This window comes from Gossypium arboreum, chromosome 5 (genome assembly GCF_025698485.1).
Source record: "Gossypium arboreum isolate Shixiya-1 chromosome 5, ASM2569848v2, whole genome shotgun sequence".
NCBI lineage: Eukaryota > Viridiplantae > Streptophyta > Magnoliopsida > Malvales > Malvaceae > Gossypium > Gossypium arboreum.
In genome coordinates, this window is record NC_069074.1 from 13,078,871 (window position 1) to 13,101,559 (window position 22,689).

The following is a 22,689-nucleotide window of genomic DNA, read 5'->3' on the forward strand; positions in this document are numbered from 1 at the left end:
GAGTGATTTGCCCATCCGATGATCGGACGGTGGCCGACCTTATGGTAAAATCACCCTCTCTCCCTCTCTTTTTTTGTTATTGTTATATTTCTTAATATTATATTATATATATTCTTTTAATATATTAGGTATATTCCAAATTCTATATTACGTATATATATTATACTATTTTATGTATATATCTTTAATACTATATTATTTATATATATATATATATTTTTTTTCTACATGTTATCTTATGTATATATTTTAATTATATTATGTATGTATTTTTACACTATATTATGTACATATTTTTTTATATCTATTTTATACATATGTATATATTATATATATCTTAACATTACTAGTTATATTTCACTATTTTATGTATATACTTCAAACACTATATATAGTATATTTCTAACACTATTACTATTTATAAATATATATATATATATATATATTTTACGTACATACTCTTAATATCTTTATTATGTATATATTCGTTGTTTTTATTTCACATTGGATACTATTATTACGTTTAATATATCGCATGCATTGTTATTGTTTTAATATTGTTGTCATATTTATTATTTGTTTCAATGTATTTCCAACTCATTTATTTTTGTCTCCGCCTATTTTATATCATTCATTGTTCATTACTTTAAAGATTTTTATTCATGTTTTTACTAATTTCAATAAATAAGGCAATGTTTCGCATTTTGGAACATCGAAGAATTGTACCCTAACTTACGGGTTTCGGTTCTCTTGTTGGTTCTAAATAGCTAAATATCCTTTTGAGTTTTGAAATGCACGGATTTCAATTTAAATTAAAAGACGACCTTGTGCTCGGGAATTCATGGTATTGTGTCCTAACTTACGGGATGTGATACTCCGATATCTCGAGATAAGGAAATCTTTAAACAAATCGATTTAAGCTAATTCAAGAATTTTAAAATCAGTATTAATGGAAAAGATCGTATTTCAAGTCCCTTCCCGATTTTTAATTTTCGACATTAAGACACTAACTAATCAATTCGGTACTAATTTTTTGGGCGTGTCGAGGGTGCTAATCATTCCCGCACATAACCGACTCCCGAACTCATTCTCTCAAGTTTCGTAGACCAAAGGCCCTGTTTTAGTAAACTAAAATTGATTTATTAAAACAAAGGTGATCCGATCACACCTGATAAAAGATTGGTGGCGACTCCCGTTTTAATTTTCACTTTCAAACAAAGTCGATCCCTGTTTTCAAAAGAATGGTTTCGACAAGAGACCTCTCCTGATAGGACGTGGAAGCCTTAAAGGCTCCGCCAGAAACACCAAGGTCCTTGGAAAGACATTGTTATTAGAAAGTTGCTTTGTCAATAATCGCATATTAACGAGTGGGGGTCTTAACAAACCTCACCTAATGGGACACTAAAACCTTAAGAGGCTAAGCTAAAAAAATATTAAGGCCCTTGAAAGGCCTACATCGAAAACGGAACTGGAGCGTAAGATTTCTCATCTAATGTAGCAGTGAAGCCTTAAAAGGCATGTCTAAGCTTTTGTAATAGCCAATTTCAGCCTAGGTCCATAAAATAATAAAACCCCAAATAGAAAAAGGGTCCAATGTTCATTTACATAATAATCCCAGGCCTAAAACTATCTGAGCCCAAATTTTAAAACCCTAATAGCCCATTTGCTTAAAAGATTTCAGCAGTAAACCCTAGCTCCCATCTTGTTTGCCGCCGCTTCTCACCAGTGGCCAACCATTGGCCACCTTGCGCACTACCACCACCACTCCCCACGCACGTCACATGCCTCCACACACGCGTCTGGTCCTCCATGCCCTGCAAAAACAACAGACAAGCAAAGCAGAAGCAAGAATAGCAAAAAATAATAACAAAGTGTAACAAAATAGGCTATAAAAAGCCGAATGAAACACTGTAAAGGGGTTTTTCTTTTTAGATTTTTATCAATACAGACATATATTTCAAAAGAGAAACAAAAGCCAGTAGACAGAGCAGGAATATCATCCGAAACAGATATCAACACACAAAAAAAACACCAAATCAGCGCACCAAACACAAAATCGCAAATCGAAAATAGAAGGTGATTTTATATTTACTGCCATTTTTATTTATTTTCTCACAAATACATATATCAAAAAAATACGACAAATATATGAAAATATAATATAAGAATATAAGGAAAAAAAATTAGAGTTTTTTACCTCTCCGGCCACCGTGTACGGGCAAGGCTCCGGTGGCCGTCTGGTGACCGGCCTCCTGCCGGAGCTCCCTCCTTTCCCCCCTCTCCTTCCTCCCTTCTCTCTTTTCTCCCTTCTCTTTCTTTTTTTTCTTCTCTGCTATGCCCAAATGATTTTTTTAAAAAATTTTTGTCTTATATAGGGGACCAAAACGCACCGTTTTGGTCCCCCCCTTAACCCTTAAAAAGGCGCCGTTTAGGCCCAGGGTCGGGTCGACCCGACCCGCACCAGGGAGGATCCGCGTGTTTTTCTTTGGAAGGGCTAATTGCACTTTTAGCCCTTCCGCTTTTCTGGGAGTTTACAATCAAGGTTTTTTTTATTTTTAATTTGGCCCCCATGGTTTTGCCCCGAATTCATCTTGGTCCCCCACGTTGCGCAGCGTTTTAATACCCGGATTTATTGTGCTTTTGACCCTCCAAGTTATGCGCGTGTTACAATTAAGTCCATTTTCTTTGTTTTTATTTTAAATTGGCCCCATAACTTCGTTTTTATTTTAATTTCAGTCCTTTTTCCTTTTATTTTCATATATTTATTAAATGTCCTTGTTATTTTTATAATTAGTATTGTTATTATTATTATTATTATTATCGTTGTTACTATATATATTGGCATATACTCTTATTGTATGCGTATGTATGTATGTATTCATATTTAGTTTTTTTCTAGTTATTTTATTTTAGTATTTTAATGCTCTACTTGTTTTCATATTTCAATACTATTATTATACTTATTATTAATATTGTTATTATTATATGTATGCTTAAATATATATATATATATACTCTTACATGTAGGTTTATTCCCATTATTTTATTACTTTTATTGTATAAGGTGTTTTAATTATATCATATTGTTCTCTTTGTGTCTCAATACTATTACTATTGTAATATACAGTGTGTGTTTTGTTATATATGTATATATTATGTGTATTCTATATTTATACTACGTACATTACTATTTTTGTATTATGTATATATTAAATATTGTGTTATTTATGTATTTTATTCTATAGGTATATATCTCTTATGTATATATATAAGTACATCTTTATGTAATATTATTACTACTAATATTAATATGTTTTGAACATTGAAATTATGTATACATATATATATATATATATTTTAATTATTTATTACTATGTATATACTTCAATATTATTAATTATTTATTTTATCACTACTACCTCAAATAATATATGTAGTACATTTCCAACATTATTATTACTTATATATGTGTGTGCAAAATATATTATGTATATATTCTTAATATCATGTATATATATATTCATTGTTTTCTCGTATTCAATATTATTATTACATTTAGTCTTGCATGCACGGTTATTGTTTTAATATTTTTGTTATGTTTGTCATTTGCTTCAATATGTATACCTAGTCCTTTCATTTGTTTATTTATTTCTGTATTCATTATGTCTTACACGTTTTAAAAATCACGTTCTTGTTTCTAAATTAATTTCGATAATCAAAGGCAACATATCGGTTTAATACCAAGTCGACGGTTCCATTGCTATGTTGAGTGGAATTTGTCGGGTCCTGTTTAATCGGTATACCCTTCTCAAAAAAGGAAATCAAAAATTGAAAGTTTTCGTCTTTTGAATCGGATCACGATTGAATATTACTTTAAACTCATATTTTTGAAAATCAAGACAACATTTGTCTATGAGATACCAATTTTTGGGCGTCGCGAGGTGCTAATACCTTCCTCATGCAGAATCAACTCGAACCCTAATTTTTCTCTGGCTTTTAACGTAGACCTTAACTCTGCCTTTTTCTCGTTTTTAAAAAAAGGAAATCTAATGGGTGTCCGATCACACCTAGAAAAAAGGATCGGTGGCGACTCCCGGTTTATTTTAAATCAAATTTCAATTTCCAAGTTTTTAATCGCCACAATTAGCGACCCCAAACCAAAATTTTTACGTCGCTACAGCTTTCACTTTATATAATGGTTAAATCACTATTTGGGGTTTGAATTTAGTAACTTTTCTCATATTGAGGCCTAAATTTTTTTTTATTCAAGTTAGACCTTGAACTTGGCAACCAAAGGCGAAATTAGGGGGTTGTCAGAGCCCTAACCCCCTAAAATAGAAAATTTTCTATTTAGGCCCTTTAAAATTTTTAAAGTTTTAAGTTAGTAAAGGTAAAATTGTACTTTGATAAAAAAATTAATTTAATCTTTTAAAAATTATAAAGATATAGGTTATTAAAATGGTGAAATTGTATTTTTGCTATTGTGAAAATGACAATTTAATTTTGGCCCCCTAAAAAAATTTCTTGGTTTCGCCCCTGTTGGCAACTATTTTCACATTGGGGCTTGAACTAAGCAATTGTTCCCACTTTAAGGTTTGAAATTTTTCTGTCCAAGTTAGTCCCTAAATTTGATAATTATTCCCACATTGGGGCTTTCAATTCAAGAACTAACTTGAACAAAAAGAAATTCAAACCTCAATGAGAAAAAAATTACTAAGTTCAAACCCTAAAAAGTGAGTTACCCCTTGTACTAATTTAAAATTTGATCTTTGAACCACTATTAAGAAAAATAAAAAGATAAACTGTGATCTAATGTCAAGACGAATCGTACAATGATGATTGGAATTTATGATACCATGTAATCATGGGATATTATGTTTTCCCGGCATCTAGGAGGAGTATAGGACAAAGATAAATTTGTCAACAGAAGGCAACCAAATGAAAATAACTTTAGTACCCTTAGAATAAAATGGAACGAACATACATGAAAGAAGTGCCTCATATTATGATGGTAATTGAAAAGTATAATAAACCATGAGAGAGAACCAAGAATATGCTTTTCACGAAGCATACAACGTGGATCCCATTTAAATTATTGCTTTCCTTTCGGTTTAGACTTACTCGAAGGGAAAGGGATCCCATCTGGTTCTAACCATATCATGCAGAAAGGTTGCTTTCTAAATCCAATGACCAAATCTTGTTAACAATGCATGGCAATGGAATTTTTAGTTTTTACTTAATGAAGATGATAGGTCAAGTTTACTGCGTGGAAGCTGAAGAGCAATAGGTTTATACATACAACTACACAACACTTTTCGCCTACACCTTACATTACAACTTAAAAAGCTTAGTCAAGAGATGAATAATGAATCTACTGATCCAATCCTTCACAGCTGTTTTCTTCATAATATTGGCCACAGTTTTCACGTCAATCAAACATTATTATCCTATTTCATAACACACCCATGAAATCAATATATTATAAAACTAGTATTAATTTAAATAATGTATAAGTGATTTTCGATAAAATGAGGAGAGGAGAGGGTATAAAAATGATAAAAAAAAAAAAGGTTTACTGATGTTAAAAAAATTTTGAATTAAGAAGTGTGTTGGAATATGTTAATTTAAAGCAAGGATATTAAATCATAAAATATGTGAAAAGTTTGTGGCCCAAGTATAAACACTCAAAACTTTAAGGGTCAAAGTGTAAAATGAAAAAATTGAAAAACCAAGAGTGAAAAGAACCTAATTTATCCTTGGGCTCGTTGAGGTGCTCCCCAAACTCATAGAGCTTCTCAATTTGCTTGGCTTCCTCAAAAACGTCAGTGATTTGGTGGATTTAAGGATGGATATAACTCAGAAACTGGAAATGTAAGCGAACTAAAAAGTTTGTGGAAGAATGCAAATTTTGATTGTATACTTTAATTGCATATGCCATCTAAAAATATAATGGAAGGCATAATGCATGGGATCATTAGAAACATATTATATGTTGGAAGCCAATGCAATTTCTTGATAAAATTCAAACTTATCCTTAAGAAATTTTTTTTGAACGATTCTAGAATATAAAATAAACATTCTAATTATTAAATATTTGTAAAAGCAATGACAATGATGTTGACATGTATAAACAATCCAATGACCACTAAACTTTATAAATAAGGGTGGGAGCTTTCATTCTTGTGGTGATGTAAGAGAGAGCTATAAGCAAGAGAGTCTGAGAGGTAGAGAAGAGAAAAGTAGTGAAGTAAGTGTGTGTCATATTATAATTGTATTGTGTATTAATAAAAGTGTTCACTTTTCTTGTAATTGTAAGTCTCAGTTAAGCTTTAGGTTTCTAAGCACTTAGAGCACTTTTGTAATGTATAGTCGATTTTGCCGCTTGAATGATATATAGTCAACTCTACTGCTTGAGTATTATAATGCACTAAGAAGTTAGAAAATAAAAGGTTAACCAACTTCAGAGAGTTGGTGTAACACTCATTGTAGGTCTTAGGTCCTCTATAGTTGGTGTGTTAGGCTCATTGAGCTTCCAACATTGTACATGCAACTACCTATCAATTTAGAATCACATACCTAGTCAGTATTCTAGTAAGGTAAGTTTGTTTTTTAGTTGGTTTTCTTTTCAATTTCTTTAAAGAAACTAATTATAAAATTACTATATATACATTTAGAATCGCATCCTAGTAAAATGTTCTCTTGGTTACAAAATCTGTTTCTCAAGATGATCCAATATAGGGTGGGGAGAGTATTTTGTCAATCAAGAGACATCGAAGAGGTCAAGGCGACAATGACAAAGGAGGAGAAGAAAACCCAATACTGAAGTTATTGTTGGTGATAGTATTGATGATGATTCTGATTTTAACAATAGCAACTTTAATAATAACATTTTTCCATCCCTTTTAAGTTTTTTTTTTCTTTCCTTCTCTTTCCTCTTTTGGGCCTCTTATTGATGTTGCTAGTTGTATCACCCCATAAGAATCTACATCTTGTATTAGCTGGTGGCAGGAAGTGCTGGTTTTGCAATTGTCGATGTAACACCCTTATACCCTGTTCGATAGTATGAATCCGATATAAGACTATTACATTTGGTGCCAAAATAGTTTTGACTAGACACTATTTAATTTAACATGTTAATAACATCTTACACGAGACCCTTACCTATAAATACTTCCATAAACAATGAAGAAGGGATCAACTCTTCCAAAATACTAAGATTACACTCTGCCAATACTCTTTCCCCCAACCTTTATGTTCTCTTCACCTCCACTTTTCATAACCTCCGACTCCACCCTGATTAGGTGAACCGACCTTCATAGCAACCATCTTTCCTCATCAATATCAACAATATTAATAATTTTAAAACTCAATTAAAATTATTTTAAACTCTAAACCATCAATTGAGGCATCTAATAAAATTGATCCTAAAGTTTTATTGCTTATTCTTTAGGACGGTTTCTAAACTACCTCGTCATGTACCATTCAGATTAACCCTTTATTATCTTAGAAAATCAACAATAAAATTCACAATTATTTTTAAAAATTTTGAATACAATAATATGAGATATTATGACATCATAAGTTTAATATTTGTATTTGAAATATTAATCCATTAATTTATATTTACACTTAAGAAAAACTATTAAGTATAATTATGGGATAAATGGTAAAATCAAAGCTGTAGCATCTGTATAGATTCTACTTAATTTCCAAATCAGTTGTATATATAGTTTTGTGGCATAAAAGTTTTTTTTTTTTTTTTTTTTGGACTTTGCCTCAAATAGCTGGAGTCCCACATGATCTCTAAGTTTTTTCTTTTTATTGTACTACTACTTAGATTTAACAAAAACATTACTTTCGTGTTATTACTTATTAGTACATCTTTTAAGAGCAATCTAATAATAATCCACATGAACATTATGAACCATAAAACAACAACAAATTCTTGATTTTATTTTCACACGTACCAAAATGCCAAAATACATGGATCCTTAATGATTAGATTATTGCAACCCTAATAATTAGTGCAGGTTTCAACAAAACAGGTGATTATCATTAAGCCAAATAATCAAACACGATTTTGACAAGTATAATAATTTTTAAGTTAAATTATCTAGTTGCACATCTAATTTTTAGTGTGCTTTCATTTGCGTGATTAAAAATGAAATTTCTGCAATTTCATCACTTAACTTTTAGAGTATTTTTATTTTAGTCATCCAATTATTAAATCTTTAACTATAATTAAATTCTACAAGTCACATCATGTCTACACTTTCATTTCTTTCACCTAATGTTTAAGTTGATTTCATTTTAGCCACAAAAAAAAAAATCCTTTTTTTAAGTATTGAATGAGGTAAAAAAAAATAAGGATTAAAGTGAAAGCGGTAGAAACTAAAATAATGCATTAAAATTTGTCAAATTGTATTTGTTTATCACATTGCTGAAAATTAAATTTCTTTTTTTCAATATTGAAATTTTAAATTTCAAAAATAAAATTAATTAAATAAATTGTTGAAAATTTTTATTCCATTATAATGTTAATCGATTTATTACTATAATATTAAAATTAATTAAATTAATCTCATTCTTAATTTTAAAATTTTATTTTATATTTCCATATTACTTTTAATGAAATCAATTTGATAACTCATATTTAATAATTTTCTGCAAAACTTAAATTTCTTTTCATTATATAATCTTAAATCTTTCATACTAAGTTAAAAGCAAATTAATTGTTTGTTCTTCGTTTCGGTAAAGAAGTGATGAAGAATTCTAGGTTTTGTTTGGCATGGAAGAAATAATTAATTGTTTTAGTTAATTGTAAGGACTTTTCTTTGCTTTTAGCTTAGTATAGAAGACTCGATATCATATAATCATAAGAAAATTGAGTTTCATGTACAATTAGTAAATATGATTTATTTGAATTGATTTTAAGTTGGAAACATAAAATAAAATTTTAAGATTTAAAAGGAGACTAAATTAATTAATTTTAATATTATAGTAACAAATCGGTTGACATTATCAAGAGATAATTATTTAATTAACTTATTTAATTAATTTTGATGTTTTAAAATTTAGAATTTAATATTAAAAAAGTCGAACTTTCGACAATGGTTAAACAAGTATAATTTAATAATTTTTAACGCATTATTTTAATTTCTATAACTTTTTCTCTTTAATCCTTAATTTTTTTTATCCGATTAGTATAAAAGAAAATATTTTTGGATAACTATAATGAAAGCAACCTGGAAGTTAGGTGACCAAAATGAAAGTGTGAACATGATGTAAGTGTGTATGTAAAACCCCTTACCCATATCCGTCATCAGAATAAGGTACAAGGCATTACCAGAGCTTATCGAATCATTATTAATCAGGAGAAAAAGTAAAACAAAGTAAACATGTAATATTTAATAAATTTGTATAACATGGTAATTATCGTACTGCTTCTCTATATTCAACATAATTATGCAAAGCATAATTATTCGAATTGATCATGAGCCCTAATACCTATTCTTATCACATTATTAGTCATATAATTCATATATGGGCTCAACTTTCATTAAATTTCTCATATGCATATACTTTTACACATCATTTATTCACATAACTTATAACAATCATATCTATGTATTTTAAATACGCTTTCATAACAATTTGTCTTGATTTCAGACTATCTCACATTGGAGCTTTACTCATCAAATCATTTGAAATACTATCTTTATACAAATAATACACTTGAGTTGCACAATTCTATAATTATGAACGAATACATTTATAAAATATATTCCATGTTCATATATCATAGTCTCATGTCTCCATATATCAAATATTTAACCATCATTTTCTTATATTTCAAATAAATACATGTAACCATACATAAGCATGCCATTCACCATTTCTTCCTGTCTATTACAATTTCAAATGACAAATTCATGTGAATGAGCTCAACAATAACTATGAAAATACTTACCACATTCTTTCACACATATTCCACTTATAACATATTTTTTTTTATATTTGGCTTGACATTTACTAAGCAATATCGGATATTCATTTATTAGGCAATATCAAATATTCAAATTATTCTTTAACATATATAATATTTAATTCAAACATGAATTTATAACATTTTTCATTTTAACAAAGTTTAACATTTACCAAATATTATCGAGCATGTGATCAATTTATGCATAAGTCACTCACATATTTTCCTCTTCCTCCTCTCCATTCCACATCCTTAATGTATATAACACACTTGTAAATTACATTATCTATAATTTTTACTATTTACTTATATGAATTTTCAAGCTGTCCATTTGTGTCATAGTCACTAAATTATTTTTGTCTTGAACTACAGAACTCCAAATTAAGATCCGCTAATTTTTCCTAAAACTAGACTCACGTATCTTCTTTACCATAAAATTTTCAGAATTTTTGGTTTAACCAATAAGTACAGTTTATTCTTTAAAATCGCCCCTGTTCTACTGTCTGACAGTTCTGACCCTTCTTCACTAAAAAATAATTATCTCCTCGTACAGGATTTGAATAATGTTCTCGTTTATTTCTCTTGAAAATAGACTCATTCAGGATTCTAAAAATATAAATTTAAGCCCCTAATTATTTTTATTCAATTTTTTTTATGATTTTCCAAAGTCAAAACAAGAGAACCCGAAATCATTCTGACCTTGTCTCATAAAATTTATTATATCTCATGATTTACAATTCTATTGCTTACATCATTTCTTCTATAAGAAACTAGACTCAATAAGCTTTAATTTCATATTTATTCATCCTCTAATTCAATTTCTAAAATTTTTGGCGATTTTTCAAAGTTAGACTACTGGTGCTGTCCAAAACAGTTTTAACGCAAAATGTTGATTTTCATTTTACCCCAAATTTCACGGTTCATACAATTCAGTCCTTGCTCAATTAATCCCTCAATTGAGATAATTTTTCTCAATTAATACTTTAGTCTATCATTTTAAACTACTTCATAACCCCTGAAAATTAGAGCTTTAGCACTAGACCTTAATTCCAAACTCTTTCATAATTAGGTCCTAAAATCAATTTCCCTCAATTCTACTTAATAAAATCATCATACATCAAAATTAAAGCTTCAATTCTATATTTTCATATGCTTCCAGCACTCATCCATAACAACTTTAAAAATTAGCCATGGAATCAAAAACTAATGACATAGTAAGTTGGACGCAATTGTAAAAGTCCAAAATCTTAGAAATTTCAAGGAGAAAGCAAGAATTAAACTTACATGAAGCTATAGTATGAAAACCAGCTTGAACCCTCTTCCATGGCTATTTTTCAGCTGATGAAAATGAAGAGAAATGAAGAGAATTCTAGATATTCCATTCTAGTCCCCTTTTTATTTAGTAAATTTTGTTATTTTCTCATTTTGCCCTTATTTCCTCAATTTTCCTGATTTTTCTCTGCTTGTGCTGCCTAAAGTATTTCCTTTAGGCTTATTTTCACTTTAGGTCCTTCCCATTTAACAATTGATCTATTTAATCCTTCTAGTAACTTTTACATCTTTTTCAATTTAGTTCTTTTTATTTAATTAATCACCCAAATGTCAAAATTGTAACACCCCTACCCGTATCCATTGCCGAAACAGGGTTACAAGATGTTACCGAAGTTTATAGAATAACTACACATAATTTTAAAAATTTTCCTATGTTCATAACAAAACTGCCTCCCTGAGTCATAGTAATTAAATTATTTATATCTTGAGTTACAGAACTCCAAATTGAGAACCGCTAATTTTCCTTGAAACTAGACTCACATATATTTTTATCATAAAATTTTAAGAATTTTTGGTCCTTCCAATAAGTACAGTTTATTCTTTAAATTCACCCTTGTTTCACTGTCCAACAGTCCTGACCCCTCTTCACAAAAATTTTATTATCTCTTAGTACAAAATTCGAATGATGTTCTCGTTTATTTATTTTGAAAATATACTCATCAAGGATTCTAAACATATAAATTATAACTCGTAATATTTTTGTACAATTTTTAATGATTTTCTAAAATCAGAACAAGGGATTTCAAAATCATCCTGACTCTGTCCTACACAAATTCAAATATCTCTTAATATGAAATTCTTTTGCTTACAAAGTTTTCTTTATATGAAACTAGACTCAATAGGCTTTAATTTCATATTTAATTCAACCTCTAATTCAATTTCCATAATTTTTTGTGGATTTTCAAAGTCAGACTACAACTATTATGTAAGACTATTTTAGTGCAAAATATTAATGACTAAGTTTATAACACCTTTATTTTCTTTCATTACAATATTTCCTATCACTCCCTTTTATTTTCCTTCACTATCATATTATGAACATAGTTCCTCATGTAAGAAAACTCTACTTTAACATCACAAATATCTATTACATAATATCATATATCCTTAATTAATATACCATATGGCACATCAATATGCATATTTTTCCTTACCATACTTATACTATTTTATCCATGTGTGTATGAGAACCATTTAAAACCTTATGAACTCATATGTTTATATATATATACATCATTGCTAGCCATACCAATGGCTAACTTCCAAACATTGTGTAACATTTATTATTTCACTAATTTAGCTATACATGCCGTTTTCAAAATAAGTAAACTATTATTGTAACGGCCTAATTTTCAGTGGTGTCGGAAATGGTGATTTGAGATCACTAAATTCGACAAATAAGATTGAACAAGATAGTAATTTAATATTTATGAGTCAAGTAAGAATTTAGAAGAATTTGTGAAATGGTGAAATTAGTGAATTAAAAGAATTTATTAGGTCAAACGGGTCAAAAATGAGGTATCGAGACCTCAAAGTTGAAAATCGAGCTATAAATATTTTTATAAATATTTATGGAGTGTCATTGAGTTAGTATTAAAGTTTCGTTAGAAAATTTTAACGTTTGGATGGCTAATTAATTAAAAGGACTAAATTGAAAATAGCGCAAAATTTGTTAAATTGTGAGTAAATAGCTTAAGTATTTAAAAGATGGATTTAAAGAGCAATTAGACCCAAAGGTTAATGGCTGGACGGTTTGGGTATGAAATAAGCAAGAAAACAATGTGAACAAGGGCAAAATTGGAAATAGCATAAAAGTTAATAGTTAAATAATGATGTAATTGAAAAATCTAGACATTTCTTCATATTTTCTCAGCTAAAACGCCATAGAAGGTCTGGAGAAAGCTGGTTTTCATATTTTACATCATGTGAGTTTAATTCTTACTTTTCTTGATAATTTTATGTTTTATGACTTTTACAATTAGGTCCACTTGTAGAATTCATTAGTTTTTGATTTTATGGGTGAAATTGGAAGTTACCCTGGATGGATAAGGGAATTTTATGATGAATTATTATGAAATTTAAGTTCTAATTTTATATTAAGGTGGTTTTATTAAGTGATTTTGATAGGAAATGATATTTAGGACCTAATTGTGAAAAAGTTGTGAATTGAAGGTTTCTGTTGAAATTAAGAATATAAAAGGTTTTGAAATAGTTTATAATGATAAAATAAAGTGTTAATTGAGAAAAATTAGTTCAATTGATGGGTGAATTGAGAAGGACTAAATTGTGAAAATTGTAAATTTTGGGGTAAAAGTGCAATTTCGAAATTTGAACAGCATAAATTGTGAAGTGAAATAGAATTGAAATGGATGCTAATGAAGGAATGATTTTATAATTATAGATCAAGAAAACGAACTGAATCGTGGAAAGGAGAAAATTCAAGAATAGTCCCTGAATTTCTACGACTTTCACAAATTAGTCCAGGTAAGTTCATATGGCAAAGTTCAATGTTTTGATATGAAAATATTATGATTGTTAAAGTATTTTATTGTTGATGAATACTATCAATTTGCATTAACTAATGAATTATGTGTAACTAAAAGTACAAATTAGTAGGAACAATGGATTTGAGTGCTTCTATTCGTGACCTCAAGAGTTGATTTAAACATATGTGACAAGTGTGCCCGTTTAAGACCATAGCTGGGCTATGGCATCGGTGAAATGTGATAATGTGACTCAGATAAGACCATAGTGGGCTATGGCATCGGATAATGTGATAATGTGATTCCGTATAAGACCATGTCCGGGATATGGCTTCGGTATGATATGTGAACCGTGTAAGACCATGGCAAGGCTATGGCTTGTGTGTGATGCGATCAATGTGAAAGTCCATAGTTTACTATGGCAATGTGATAATGAAGCACTCAATTCCTTATTGTTCCCTAATTTGACAATGAAGTAAATGAGAAATGGGCCTAAGGGAGTTAAATTGTGAGTTGCCATATGGAAATTATTCCAATGAGTTATTAATGAAATTGTGATTTGGAGGATGTAATAGTTAAACTAATAGATATATGATTGTGTACGATATTTGATATGATTTGTGTTTATATGCCTATGAGCTTACTAAGCTTCAATAAGCTTACTTGTGTGTGTTTAATATTTTTATGTAGATTGACTTGAAGTGAAGTGGGTAGATCGGATCAACACAACAGGGCACACTATTCAGATCAATTCCGGTAGTTTTTGTTTTATGTTTAAAGATTTATATGGCATGTATAGAGTTTGAATGAATTGAAGTAAAGATGTTATAAACTAGTTAACAATATTTGTACTAAAACAGTTTTCGGTAAGTAGCAGTAGTTTGACTTTGAAAAATCACTAAAAATAGTAGAAATGGAATTAAATAATGAATAAATTATGGAATCGAATCTTGATGAGTCTATTTTCATATGGAAGAAGCAAAACAGGTATATGAGCTATATTTTATGAGATGTTTAAATTTTTGTGAAACAGGGCCAGAGCAATTTCTGGATCTCCTGTTCTGACTTTGGAAATTCACCATAAACTTTACAAAGATAATTAGAAGTCATACTTTATATGTAAAGATTCCTTATTGAGTCTATTTTTATTAGAGACAAACGGCATAGTCATTGAAGCTCTGTACAGAGAGATATCTGATTCGTAATACACAAAGGTCAGAGTAGTCAAACCCTGAAACAGGGGAGATTTTAAATAATAAACTGTACTAATTGGCTTGACCAAAAATTATAGAAAAAAATTGGTAAGTAGATATATGAGTATAAATTCAGAGAAAATTTACGGATTTGGATTTCGAGTTTTATAACTCAAGATATGAATTATTTAGCAACTATGACACAGTTGGACAGCTTGTCTGAAAAGTATTATATAAATTATCTAAATTTGGTTAAGTGCTCAAATAAGTTTAGTAGTGCCTTGTGCTCGACTCCGACAATGGTCTCGGGTAAGGGGAGTTACATTTATTGGTATCAGAGCTTCGGTTTAGCCGATTCTCGGAATATGTATGATGTGAAAAGTGTCTAGAATTACATGCCATATAAATCTGTGATAGTGTGCTGTGTATGATCCGATCTAATCCTTATTTTTATTATAGATTATCTTCGATTTGAAAAGATGTCAGATAGACCAGAACAAACTGAGCAAGAAGAAGTTAATAGCAGAGTACAAATCTCTGAACAAGGAACAACTAGTGCAGCTCCGATTTCATTGATGCGAGAACAAGAACTCAAAAATATGATTTATGGATTCATGAATCGGTGGTATAATGAGAATGTGCGAGAAAGAAATCGGACTCATAACCTCCTCCCCTATCTCAACATCTGTAGTACCCGGTTGCTCCTCCACCTCCTCCGACAACTGAATCGCAAACGTTCTCCATTTGAAAAGCTCGAGAAAACATGGGGTGAAGAATTTGGGGAAGAAAGACGATGACCCCGTAAAGTGAATATTGGTTACAAAGTATAATGAGGGTTTTAAGCAAATGGCGTGCTCACCAGATGATTACTTAATATGTGCCGTGTCATTATTGAAAAAGAAGCTTATAACCGGTGGGAAACAATAGAAGTCATGTAATTTACCGAGAAGATCGATTAGAATTTTTTCAAAATGAATTTAAGAAGAAATATGTCGGTAGAAGATATCCGGATAAGAAGAAAAGAGAATTTCTCGACTTACGACAGAAACAAGTCGGTGGCTGAATATGAAAGAGAATTTGTTTATCTGAGCAAATATGCTCGAGATATAGTACCCACTGAAGAAGAAATATGTATCAGATTTGAAGAAGGGCTTAATGATGAGATTAAAATGATGATAGGGGGCATTGAGATACGAGAATTTGTTGTTCTATCAAATCGTGCTCGTAAGCTTGAAGAAGTATATAATAAAAGATGCAACGAGATAGAAGAAGTAAAGAATCTTTCAAAAGAAGTGCATCTAAGTCATTTTCGCTTTACCAAAGAAGAAATCTAAAGAGGAATTCAATGAGCCACTTCATTACCAGAAAGATCGTGAAAAAGTAGGCCAAGACAATCTGATTACAAAGCATCCGACAGACCTCTTCATTAGTGTGGGTAGTGTACAAAATACCCAAAGGCCCAAGTGTCAACATTGTGGAAGAAGTCACCGGTGAATGTAGAAGTAAATTAGGGCTTGTTATAAATGTGGGGCCACCGATCACTTTATTCGTGATTGTCCCCAATTACAAGTAGAAGAAGTGGAACAGAGGAGAAACCAAAATTCTTCCTCAAAAGGAAGACGCCCGTCGAAAGCGAAGGCTGTGGGCTACTCGTTCGGGTATGAAAGATATCGCTAGCCGATCGAAGTTAGGGCTCCTGCTCGTACTTATGCCATTCGAGCGAGAGAAGAAGCAACGACTCGGATGTAATTGCTGGTACTTTCTATCTTTATGATGTTCCTGTATGCTTTAATAGACCACGGGTCTACTCATTCATATATTTGCACTATGTTAGCATCTGAAAAGAACTTATTTGTTGAGCCTCGATGATGATGTACAAGTTACAAACCGTTAGGTCAAAGTGTGGTAGTTAATTTAATATGTCATAACCGCCCACCGAAAGTTAAGGTCGTGATTTCCCACCGATTTGATGTCGCTACCCTTTCGGAATTTGATGTTATCTTGGGCATGGACCGGTTAATGAAACATGACGCAATAGTGAATTGTCGAGAAAACGAATTAGTTTGAAATGTCAAACAGAGACATTATTTTGGTTGAGTCTGGAAATTTGGATGACATGGTTAGAATGATTTCCTTTATGTCCGCTTTCGTAAATTGTTGCGTAAAGGAAATGAGGCTTATTTAGCCTATAGTCTTGATACTCAAGTTCGAATCAAAGTTAGAGCAACTATCTATTGTAAATGAATTCATGGATGTATTTCTGAAGAATTACCAGGTTACCACCGATAGAGAAGTTGAGTTCGTGATAGATGTGCTTCCTGAACAGCTCCCATATCGGTGACACCGTATAGAATGGCTCCAGCAGAATTAAGAGAGTTAAAAACGCAGCTGCAAGAGTCATTAGACAAAGGGTTTATCGGACCGAGTATGTCGCCGTGGGTGCACCTGTCTTATTTGTGAAAAAGAAGGATGGTTCATTGAGGTCGTGCATAGATTACGAGCGGTGAATAAGGTAACAATTAAAATAAATATCCTTTGCCTCGTATTGATGATTTATTCGATCACTTAAGGATGCTACAATGTTTTCAAAAATAGATCTCGATCCGGTATTATCGATTAAAGGTAAAGGAATGTGATGTACCGAAATGACTTTTAGAACTCGGTATGGTCATTATGAGTTCTTAGTTATGCCATTCGGTTTGACAAATGCTCTTGCCGCTTTTATGGATTTAATGAATCGAATTTTCCAGTCTTACCTAGATAGATTTGTGGTTGTGTTTATTGACGATATATTGATCTATTCAAAGACGAAATCCGAGCATGCTCAAGACTTGAGAATTGTACTACGATATTAAGGAAAAAGTTATATGCAAAATTTAGTAAATGTGAATTTTGGCTTCATGAAGTGGGATTTTGGGTCACATTGTGTCATTGATGGTATACGGGTAGATCCGAGTAAGGTGTCACGGTGATTAATTGGAAAACTCCAAAGAATGTTACTAAGTGCGAAGTTTCCTTGGATTAGCTGGTTACTATCGTCGATTTGTGAAAGATTTTTCACCGATTGCTTCACCGATAACTAAATTATTACGTAAGAATGTTGAGTTTGTATGGTCCGATGAGTGCCAACAAAGTTTTGATCAATTAAAGAAAATGTTGACAGAGGCTCGGTGTTAACTCACTGAATCGTGTGCCATATGTAGTATATAGTGATGCGTCTCGAATGGTTTAGGTTGTGTATTGATGCGATCAGAAAAGTTGTAGCATATGCTTCTCGACAGTTGAAACCACATGAGAGGAACCGCCTACACATGATCTTGAGTTAGTCGCCATAGTATTTGCTTTAAAAATTTGGAGACACTACCTATATGGAGAGAAATGTTATGTGTATACAGACCATAAAAGTTTGAAATATTTAATGTCGCAGAAAGAGCTGAATTTGAGACAGAGGCGATGGTTAGAGCTGTTGAAAGATTACGATCTTATCATTGATTATCATCCGGGTAAGGCAAATGTAGTGGCAGATGCACTTAGTCGGAAATCATCATTATTTGCTCTTCGGGCGTTAAATGCTCATTTGTCTCATTAATGAAAATGGTTCTATATTAGTTGAATTAAAGACAAAACCAGATTCTTTCAACGAATTCGGAATTGCAAGATGAAGATCCGAAGTTGGTGTTGAAACGACAAATGGTTCGGATAATTTGAACTTAGATTACTCTATTGATAATAGTGGTATGTTATACCATCGTAATAGAATTTGTGTCCCGAATAATCTAGAATTGAAGAAGGATATCTTATCGAGGCTCATAGTAGTATGTACTCGATTCATCCGGTAGTACGAAGATGTATTGTGATTTGAAAAAATGTATTGGTGGCTCGGTATGAAACGGAAATTTGTGAATTTGTGGCAAAATGTTTAATCATCAATGTAATAGTTGAACATCAAGTGCCTCACAGTTTGTTACAACCCGTAATGATTCCGAATGGAAGTGGGAACATGTGACGATGGATTTTGTATCCGGATTGCCGTGTGACGCCAAGAAAAAGATTCGATTTGGGTGATAGTAGATGATTAACTAAATCGGCGCATTTTATTCCTCGTAGCAGATTTTTCACTTGATAAGTTAGCGGAATTATATGTGTTAGAAATTGTGAGATTACATGGGTACCGACATCAATTATTTCGATCGAGATCCGAGGTTTACTTGAGATTTTGGAATAAACTACAGAAGCTTTAGGTACTAAGTTAAAATTTAGTACGCCTTTTCACCCTCGCATGATGGACAATCGAGCGAGTGATTCAGATTTTGGAAGATATGTTAAGGTGTTGCATACTGAGTTCGATGGCGGTGGAAAGGTACTTACCTTTAAATGAATTTGCTTATAATAACAGCTTATCAAGCTAGTATCAAAATGGCACCGCTTGAAGCTCAGATGGAAGGAAGTGCGAACCCCGTTGTATTGGTCGAATTAAGTGAATCGAAATTAGTCGGAGTGGATTTAATTCGGAAACTAAAGAGAAAGTTCAGATTATTCGGAAAGTTTGAAAGTCGCTTCCCATCGTCAAAAGTCGTATGCGATTTGAAAAGAAGAGATATAGAGTTCAATGTGGGTGATCGTGTGTTCTTGAAAGTTTCTCCGTGGAAGAAAGTTTTACGGTTTGGTAGAAAAGGAAAGCTTAGTCCACGATTTATCGGACCATACGAAATCATTGAGAGGATCGATCCAGTAGCTTATAGATTGGCCTTGCCTCCGAACTTGAGAAGATCCATAATGTATTTCATGTATCTATGTTGAGACGATATAGATCAGACCCTTCACATGTGATTCCTCATACTGAGATAGAGCTACAATCAGATATGACTTATTCGGAGGAACCAATGAAAGTATTAGCTCGGGAAGTTAAAGAACTACTAATAAACGAAAACCGTTAGTAAAAGTGTTATGGCATCGACATGGATTGGAGGAGGCAACCTGGGAAACAGAGGAGTCAATGAGATCACAATATCCAAATCTGTTTTCAGGTAACAAATTTCGAGGACGAAATTTTTAAAGGGGGGAGAGTTGTAACGGCCTAATTTTCAAGTGGTGTCGTAAATGGTGATTTGAGATCACTAAATTCGACAAATAAGATTGAACAAGATAGTAATTTAATATTTATGAGTCAAGTAAGAATTTAGAAGAATTTGTGAAATGGTGAAATTAGTGAATTAAAAGAATTTATTAGGTCAAACGGGTCAAAAATGAGGTATCGAGACCTCAAAGTTGAAAATCGAGCTATAAATATTTTTATAAATATTTATGGAGTGTCATTGAGTTAGTATTAAAGTTTCAGTTAGAAAATTTTAACGCTTGGATGGCTAATTAATTAAAAAGGACTAAATTGAAAATAGCGCAAAATTTGTTAAATTGTGAGTAAATAGCTTAAGTATTTAAAAGATGGATTTAAAGAGCAATTAGACCCAAAGGTTAATGGCTGGACGGTTTGGGTATGAAATAAGCAAGAAAACAATGTGAACAAGGGCAAAATTAAAAATAGCGAGAAAAAGTTAATAGTTAAATAATGATGTAATTGAAAAATCTAGACATTTCTTCATATTTTCTCAGCTAAAACACCATAGAAGGTCTGGAGAAAGCTGGTTTTCATATTTTACATCATGTGAGTTTAATTCTTACTTTTCTTGATAATTTTATGTTTTTATGACTTTTACAATTAGGTCCACTTGTAGAATTCATTAGTTTTTGATTTTATGGGTGAAATTGGAAGTTACCCTGGATGGATAAGGGAATTTTATGATGAATTATTATGAAATTTAAGTTCTAATTTTATATTAAGGTGGTTTTATTAAGTGATTTTGATAGGAAATGATATTTAGGACCTAATTGTGAAAAAGTTGTGAATTGAAGGTTTCTGTTGAAATTAAGAATATAAAAGGTTTTGAAATAGTTTATAATGATAAAATAAAGTGTTAATTGAGAAAAATTAGTTCAATTGATGGGTGAATTGAGAAGGGACTAAATTGTGAAAATTGTAAATTTTGGGGTAAAAGTGCAATTTCGAAATTTGAACAGCATAAATTGTGAAGTGAAATAGAATTGAAATGGATGCTAATGAAGGAATGATTTTATAATTATAGATCAAGAAAACGAACTGAATCGTGGAAAGGAGAAAATTCAAGAATAGTCCCTGAATTTCTACGACTTTTACAAATTAGTCCAGGTAAGTTCATATGGAAAAGTTTAATGTTTTGATATGAAAATATTATGATTGTTAAAGTATTTTATTGTTGATGAATACTATCAATTTGCATTAACTAATGAATAATATGTAACTAAAAGTACAAATTAGTAGGAACAATGGATTTGAGTGCTTCTATTCTGTGACCCTGAAGAGTTGACGAAACATATGTGACAAGTGTGCCCGTTTAAGACCATAGCTGGGCTATGGCATCGGTGAAATGTGATAATGTGACTCAGATAAGACCATAGTCGGGCTATGGCATCAGTATAATGTGATAATGTGATTCCGTATAAGACCATGTCTGGGATATGGCTTCGTATGATATGTGAACCGTAAGACCATGGCAAGGCTATGGCTTCGTGTGTGATGCGATCAATGTGAAAGTCCATAGTTTACTATGGCAATGTGATAATGAAGTACTCAATTCCTTATTGTTCCCTAATTTGACAATGAAGTAAATGAGAAATGGGCCTAAGGGAGTTAAATTGTGAGTTGCCATATGGAAATTATTCCAATGAGTTATTAATGAAATTGTGATTTGGAGGATGTAATAGTTAAACTAATAGATATATGATTGTGTACGATATTTAATATGATTTGTGTTTATATGCCTATGAGCTTACTAAGCTTCAATAAGCTTACTTGTGTGTGTTTAATATTTTATGTAGATTGACTTGAAGTGAAGTGGGTAGATCGGATCAACACAACAGGGCACACTATTCAGATCAATTCCGGTAGTTTTTGTTTTATGTTTAAAGATTTATATGGCATGTATAGAGTTTGAATGAATTGAAGTAAAGATGTTATAAACTAGTTAACAATATTTGTACTAAAACAGTTTTCGGTAAGTAGCAGTAGTTTGACTTTGAAAAATCATTAAAAATAGTATAAATGGAATTAAATAATGAATAAATTATGGAATCGAATCTTGATGAGTCTATTTTCATATGGAAGAAGCAAAACAGGTATATGAGCTATATTTTATGAGATGTTTAAATTTTTGTGAAACAGGGCCAGAGCGATTTCTGGATCCCCTGTTCTGACTTTGGAAATTCACCATAAATTTTACAAAGATAATTAGAAGTCATACTTTATATGTACAGATTCCTTATTGAGTCTAGTTTTATTAGAGACAAACGGCATAGTCATTGAAGCTCTGTACAGAGAGATATCTGATTCGTAATACACAAAGGTCAGAGTAGTCAAACCCTGAAACAGGGAGATTTTAAATAATAAACTGTACTAATTGGCTTGACCAAAATTCTAGAAAAAATTGGTAAGTAGATATATGAGTATAAATTCAGAGAAAATTTACGGATTTGGATTTCAAGTTTTATAACTCGAGATATGAATTATTTAGCAACTATGACACAGTTGGACAGCTTGTCTGAAAAGTATTATATAAATTATCTAAATTTGGTTAAGTGCTCAAATAAGTTTAGTAGTGCCTTG

General features: G+C 31.3%; 1 long non-coding RNA gene across 1 annotated transcript; it reads left to right on the forward strand.

The window, feature by feature from the left end:
* The first annotated feature begins 19,911 nt into the window (after positions 1-19,911).
* On the forward strand, positions 19,912-22,120 carry LOC128293290 (uncharacterized). Its single transcript, XR_008283461.1, has 3 exons — positions 19,912-20,020; positions 21,134-21,216; positions 21,906-22,120. It is a non-coding gene; the product is annotated as an uncharacterized LOC128293290 (long non-coding RNA).
* The last annotated feature ends 569 nt before the right edge of the window (positions 22,121-22,689 follow it).